This window comes from Morone saxatilis, unplaced genomic scaffold (assembly GCF_004916995.1).
Source record: "Morone saxatilis isolate NCDOM2014 unplaced genomic scaffold, NCSU_SB_2.0 Contig22, whole genome shotgun sequence".
Taxonomy (NCBI): Eukaryota; Metazoa; Chordata; class Actinopteri; family Moronidae; genus Morone; species Morone saxatilis.
In genome coordinates, this window is record NW_023339785.1 from 7,071,718 (window position 1) to 7,079,546 (window position 7,829).

Genomic DNA, 7,829 nt, shown 5'->3' on the forward strand with positions numbered 1-7,829 from the left:
GTTTATCTGCATCGTATTGTGTCTCAGTTTGTAAAGAGCATGTCACAGTATTACATCCTTAGGTCAGTTTTAACATGCTCCCATAGCAGAATTATATATCTATATCTATATCTATATCTATATATATTATCAGACTATATTATGTCACTTCTGACTGGTGCTTCAGTGTGACTGAAACTTGATGAACTCTTGACCTTGATGATGGTGATAAAGGAATTTATAATTATTTCACTCAAGCCCATCAAGGCAAGGCAACCAGGCTTCTCCAAATGTCAGAAATAAATATTTAAAATATCTGAACATAATTAATCCAAAATTGACAACACTAATCTGCAAACAGCATGATCATAATTACCAATTATATTTGGGTCAAGGGTGGCAAAACCTTTGACATTGGTCGGGCGTCCTGGTGCCCCAGTGGTCACAGAGGCACCCCATGTATCTCTCCTTATGTGTCATTTCCTGTCCCCATTCAACTATCTATTTCCCTACTTTCAACCAGAAAAATATTCTTAAAGGTTAGTCCTTGATGTGTTTCTTCACTGTTGTACATTATCATGAGTCTGTTCTTTATACCGTGTGGGCAGAGTAGTGTTCATACCCGACACCAGACTTTTATTTGGCAAACAGTGTGAACTTTCGCTTGTCTTAAGTAGGAGTAATCAGATACTCTTTTCTGTTTCAGGCTCACTGACAAGGAGTGTTGTTTAAATAATTTATAGGTTCTCTATGCAAAAATACAATCATCCTGTCATATTACGCCTCAGGAGAATTACCCTAGGTGAAATTTTAAGGGAGATGCATGACCACGAAAGGTCAGCGACAGAAGCTGGTCATTTAAAAGGGTCAAGTTCCTCCACTAGTTGAGGTAATAACCTAAAGAGAAACATATTCCCTTTCTTGACAGCTAAAATCTATCATCAAAATGTCATCAAAGAATGCGCCTGCAATAGTAAGACTGAAACTGTGTGATAAAGTTCCCTCATGTGAATACATCTGAATGAATAGAAAACAACAAAAGACAAAGCCCACTCACCAATATTTACCTAGATAATTAAAGTTTTTAAGAAAGTTCACGTGTAAAACTTGTCAGAATGCTGTCACTCCAGCAGAATTATTCGCACATGCTGATAAGATGTTTCACATTGACATTTAACAATACTCAACGATTCTCTGCAGAGAGACGAGCTGTCAACAGCAGCCCACCTTCTCATCTGCCGGAGGCGACACAGGCCCATAATGAATTGCGGAGGTTTGCCTCTGGACCCCCTCCATCCCTCAGTTATTGATACAGTAGGGTGGGAAGATAGCTCTATTTTCTGCATAGATGAATGATGAGCGTGGCACCGTTTACATACTGTATTTTCCAGTGTTTGCCCTGAGGAAAGGAGCCTTGGTGGAATTTGTATTGACTCTACAAATGTTTAACGAGCAAGCAGCAACAGCAGCTGGTTGCACAGCGCTGAAGAAACGATGACACAATACACACGTGTGTTCCTGTGCACAGCAGCCACTGAGCATGTGCAACACACACAGTACTGTTGGTTGTATTGGTAAGCATAACACAAAATTCATTTTCATTTTGAATTTATAGCTAAAATCTTGGTAAAAAAACACTTTCTTCTTTTATACTCATCATGATGCGTGGTGGTATGTACAACAGGCACAACCTTAAATATGAATTTATGCTTATTGAGAAAAGTGGAACACAATTAGGTTTGAGTCTCATTCCAAAAGGATACAGGACAGTTTGTGTTTTATAATACACTTTGCAAGCGTAAATTGCCACAATACTTTACCGGTAATATACTTAAACATTTTTAGATAAACAGGTATGGATGTTTTCCTACAATATGAATGAAGAGGAAAATATATGCAATTAATATAGATAACAAATAGAAAAAATAAACACACAAAGTGCATTTTTAAGACGTAGATGGCTTTTGAACCCTGTATAAGTCCATGGCTCCACAATAGTAAAACAGCAGAAACACTGTGGCACCAGACGTTCCGTCGATCTTTAAGAGAGCGTGGGCAGCCACAGTCCACAAAGCTAACCCTGTCATCTGGCAGCAGATTTGCAAGAGAGATAAACTGAGATCCTGCAGGGGATCAAACCCAGCCTCTATCTCTAACAGAGGATTTAGCCAGCAGAGACTAAAGGGGCTAGAGCAGAATTACTGTGTATGGAGCCCGAATGAGTCGTCGCATTTACCCAGCAAGTTGGTTGCTTTTGTGCCTGGATACTGTTTAGCAGGATAATACTAAAAGATAAAAATGCATCTTTATCCTGTGTTTCAGGTTAACATGCAGGTCTGTTTGGAGGGGAGGTATAAATGTAACAACAGCACTTAAGATACAGAAACATGAACTGAGTGATAGGCAGTAAATTAACTCTACTTACATGTCTCAGTCGGTCCTGGTGGTGTGCTGACCCTGTGTACTCCTGTATTATCCTGCTCTGGTTGGTATAATTGATGTCATACCAAAAAACCAACAAGGCTTCCAACAGTGTAGGGAATGACAACCAGGAAGTGTCCAAACAAGATGACTAAACAGGGGTGGCCATTCTGAGTGGTGGTTGTTGACAAGAGAAAACACTGATCAACATCAGACAGACAGAAACAAATAAATAAAATACCCCCACCTGATTCCTTTCAGATCTTGACAGAGCTGTTCTGTTTCTGTCATAATTATGACATATTTCCTTTCTTTTCTGTTTTACCAACACTGTTTGCATAATTTATATGCCTCTTTAATTAAAGGCAATCTCTAGGGTAGCACAATCTGAAGTGATAAGATAATTACAAAAGAAGGAGTGTAATTCATTACTGCTTAAAAAATTGTCACTGGTTTGCTATTTTAACAGTAACTCAACCAGTGAAAGTGCATAAACGTGGGAAGAAAAAGAAAAAGAACTGGGATGTTTTGTCACTTCAGAAACACTTGTCGTTTATCTGGTTGCTTATTAAAGCACTGGGCCATTTCTGCTTTCTAGTACTATTAGAAGATCTGGTTGTTTTTGAATAGTATATTGTTATAGTATGTATACTATTATAAGAATTTATTTGAGGCAGCATTTGGCAAGTGTACTGCATTTACTTACAAGGGAATTGAGTACTTTGAATCCTTCCATGGGTTTTTTCATAGGACACCGAGCAGCACAGATAGCAGATAGTAGCACTATCAGATTGGGTTCTACTGAAAACCTCATGGGTTTGAAAAGGTCCACACTTATTAATACTATTAATAGACATTTAGATGAGGGGTATGGAGTCAGGTGGTGCAGTGTCAGCTGGGTATTTTATTCTGTTGACCGACCAAAGCAGAAGCCAATCAAGGCAAAGATAATTTCCCTACATGCCTTTCTGAAATGTCACACTAAGTCACTGAGTTAACAAAAATATGTCAATAGATGAAAAAAGGCTCACAGTACCGTGTGTTGTAAAATTAAGATTAAATAACCTTGTATCTTTAAATGCAAATGTAATAAACCTCTATGAGCGCATCATAGCAAATGAATTGTTTCATGCTCCATCAAGCAACATTTTGTAACATTATCAATAAATCAATTGACCACCTGAACTGTGAAAGGCTAACTGGAAAGGTAAAGACCATCGGCTCTCACAGACAACCCTATAATCTGTGGCCCATCCATCAAGCTCACAGACAAAATTGTGCCCGGTTGGCACACAGCAGCAAGCACTCACCTACCTTAACATATGCTACTGGTTCAACACCTGGCAGTGGTACCTGGCTTGGTTTTTGGCTCCCAAACATAATTTGCAGTATTCACAGATGGGAAGCCAGTGAGGGAGTGCGTCATTGTTACTGCAAAAAAATTCTACCAGTTGGTTTGGGTGGATGGCTATGCTGGGTGATCTGGGGATACTGTGTTACACCCTCTCAGTCAGCCCTTGCTGGCAGGGAAAAAGAAGCGGCTGGAAACACCATGCCCACTCATTTTGTGAATCAAGACACAGGACATGATATACGTTGTGTGGCATTTGAGTGGGGAAACACTTTTGTGGCTGAAAGGCAGACTAATAAACAGGATGAGATTACAAAGTATCTGTTATCATACATTATCAGTATCATGGAAAATCCGATTGGCGCCTCTCTTGAACTTTAAAAGCCGTGCTCTGCCCAACATGATATACTGAGAGTTTGGTAACATAATCAATTAATGAAGAAATGAAGAAAAAGCCCCGCATTCGACAGCAGACATAAAAGAACGAACAAACAAACAAACATAAAAACGATATGATAATATATTTAATATTAAGATTATGGTGATTTGTTAGCCCTTAGTGGTTAAACATTATTTGATTCAGCTTTCAATTATGAAGATATAACAGGATTTTTATAACTGGGAGCAACAGTGGCAGCCTCTGAGCTCCCGTTAGCATTTAAGACACTTTTTTGCAGCAACACGCAGGATGTTAATTACAGTAACTGGTGAGAGGAACAAATTGTGGCCTCAGTTTGTTAATCAAATTAAGATAATTCATTGTTCTTGTGTTGCAACCAATATTACTTCCTTTTTTGGATGGCTTTTGTTAGTAATTATACAACAAACATTGTCTTGAACATGAACAAAACAGATTTTGTAAATATATTTTTAACATAATATATTTTAAACATCAATATGCAAACTGCTGAAAAGTGTATTATATTTTAAAATGTATTTATCTGTCTATCTATGTATTATTATTATTGCTGCAGTCCATTTCCTACAGCAAAGCAGTACTTTATAGTAGCTCATGATGAGAAAATAAATTAATAAAAGAAAATTCGCCAAATCATTAGTGAATTCCCTCCATTTATCAAAGATATTTACATATAAATCATAAAGGAAAAAAGTTGCATATTGGCATGTTGGTGAAATTAGCTTTCTGGATCGTCTGTGTACATTGGAGGTCAGAGTTGCAGTGCAAACTATTAGCCCACTCCCCAACCCCTGTTGCACAGCCCTACTTCTTATTACTACAATGGTGGTTTCACCTTTTCAGTTTAATCATTCCAGTAGATATTAAACTCTCCCGGCAGGCTGGGGGCTATATAGTGTAGGGATTTACTGAGGGATTTGCATCCTCCTTTCTGCTAGTTCAAATCTCTGTGTCTTCTCAGATCAAATTATCATAACCATCATCGGGCACAACTCCACCATGAAAATACAGTGCAGGAAAAACGCCGTCAGCGATTCCATGTGCCCCTCTCCCAGAAATATGAAATATGGTTATTGTGCAGTGCTATGCGGTAAAATTGGAGTGTTATCCCATGGTACCAGAGCCATTGTGGAAAACATGAGTTATTGTCAAATAGCTGTGTGATTGACATAAAAACTCTCCTTTGTAGTCGTCAGTTTATTATATTTCTGTGGCATATTAAATCACATTCGACCTCACTTAAAGACATATATATTGTGTTTATAATTATATTGCACTATAAAAGGACTGTGAATTGTTGATTAATTATAACCCTCTCCCTAACCCAGAACTGTTTTAGTGAAATGTAAGGGTCCTCATGTTCAGAATATTGCATGATGAAATTTAAAGGTCTTTATGTTCAAAACATTGCTAGGATAAAGCATTTTCATGAAGCCACATTTATGTGATTGTTTTTAAAATTGAAAAATTTAACTGTATTTTTCCACGCCTGAGAAGGGAAGCTCTTAGTTAAATATAGCTGAATGGACCAAACAGAGAGGCAGGGTGAAAGTTTTCATATGGGTGAACTTTCATCTATTATGGCGTATTATATATCCAACTTAATACATCATCAAGGGGGTTAACGCACCATCGCGTGACTAGCTGTGATGCCATAAGACTGAAAGTAAATTAACGTGACGCGGCGGACCCCGGGACCCTTGATAAACGTGGAAACCTTTATTATTATTTATCTTATTTTGGGTGTGTAAGCTGAGAGCAGACAGGGTGGGTCAGCACAATGTCCGGATTGTTCCACGCTGCACGCACCTACATATTGAGAGAGAGAGAGATGAAGGCTTTCACCTATAGCGGCACTGATTTACTTTCCAATCTTTGAACCTGAATATGGCTAGTGTGGGAAAAAGAGCGTTTTCTGCCTTTCTGCCTCTGACTGCAAGGGAACAGGTCAAATCCTCTGCCAGGTGCCCCAGGCTATTTTTCCTTTCCTCTTTTTTTTCTGAACACCTCCACACCAAGAGAGCAAAATCTCTGTCAGAAGACGGAGGAAGGGGGTAGGAGGGGAGGGGAAGCAGAAACACTCTGTTTTCACTTTGTGTGTGTGTTGAACCCTCTGGGGCTGAAATAATTAAGATCAATATATATGAAAGTTCAAGATACTTTTTTTTCAAAGTTGGTTCATTTCAAGGTAATTAAAGCATGATCTGGATCTCATGTGAGATCTGCAAAGCCTCATTGACATACAGTATCATTGGCGATGGGCAGATTTACGAGCCGTATTGCTGCAGCATCTGCTAATTACCCTTCTGCTGTAATTGTACCCTATCTCACTTTGTGTTTGGGCCAATTATCGAAGCGGATGCACACATGGACATGTACACACATACAAAAATGAATACATTTGATGTCTCCTTTATTCTCTAATTCACATAAACACAGACATATTAATCCGCAATGTAGCAATAAACAGTTTTTTGCTCCTAAACGCTGTAATCTGATCATGGTCAGAATTTATAATTTCTTTAATGTAATAATTTAATAATAGAGAAAAAAGTAGACACAATTTCTGATAGAGGTAGCTCTTCCATCCATCCATAGTAATTAAATTGATCCACTATATACTACATTACTGTCTGCATATAAGAATAATACATTACTGTAAGCCTATTTATAAGAAACACCTGTACACCTGTATCTTTTTCCTAATTTTCTATGCATCACAGATGTTGGATAAAAACAAGTTACATCCAATAAAAAAATGTCTGTTTGGTGAGTTTGTGGATGCAAGATGAAAATGTGTTTCTCTTTTTTTATCACTGCGAATGTTTGATCTAATTCAATTGACTTTTAGGGGCCTACGGGTCAGGAAATTGTCATAAACACATACAGCAAAATGACCGTGTCAACCTTCAATTCCAGCAATAAGAAGAAAAAAAGCTACCACCCAAAATAAATTGTAGTTGTGCGGTTTTTACCTCCCAGCATCGAGATGATATCATTACTCTGCCGAGCATCTCTGGCCAGAGTGACACCAGTCCATTACACCGTCAAAGCCCTCAACTCTTCCCCCACCACCCCTCAGAGGTGACCTTGGGGAGGATTCCACTATCCACCAAGCCCACCAAACAACACCCTTCCCATCATGCCATTGTTCAACCCAATTCCACCTGGGATAGATACGAGAGGATTGGAGAGAAGCTGAGGAGAGGAAATGTGTGCATGTGTGTGTTAAAATGACACTGTATGTGTGTGTGTGTTTGTGTGGACGACCAGCTGTCCCGGGGTTCTTGGTGGAAGGCTGCAGCTGTTTAGGCAGCTTTATACTGATAAATGCAGAAGGACTGTGGGGAAAGTTTAACGACACAGTGGAGAGTACAATACGCAGAGACACATTTGAACATGTACATGAACATATTTACAGACATACACACATGCACAGTTCAGGTTCCTGTTTATTATTTTATCATTAACTTTTAGAAACAAACAAATTATATAATAATTAGATCCATACATGGATAATGAAAAATACTATAGTAGTCACTGAACTGACCATACACTCCTACATTAGAGTGTGATTATGTCCTGTTAAACCACAGTTATGTTGCACTATAAGAGCTCTGAACTGACTAATATGTTTAAAAATGCATGTAAACAGGTCCC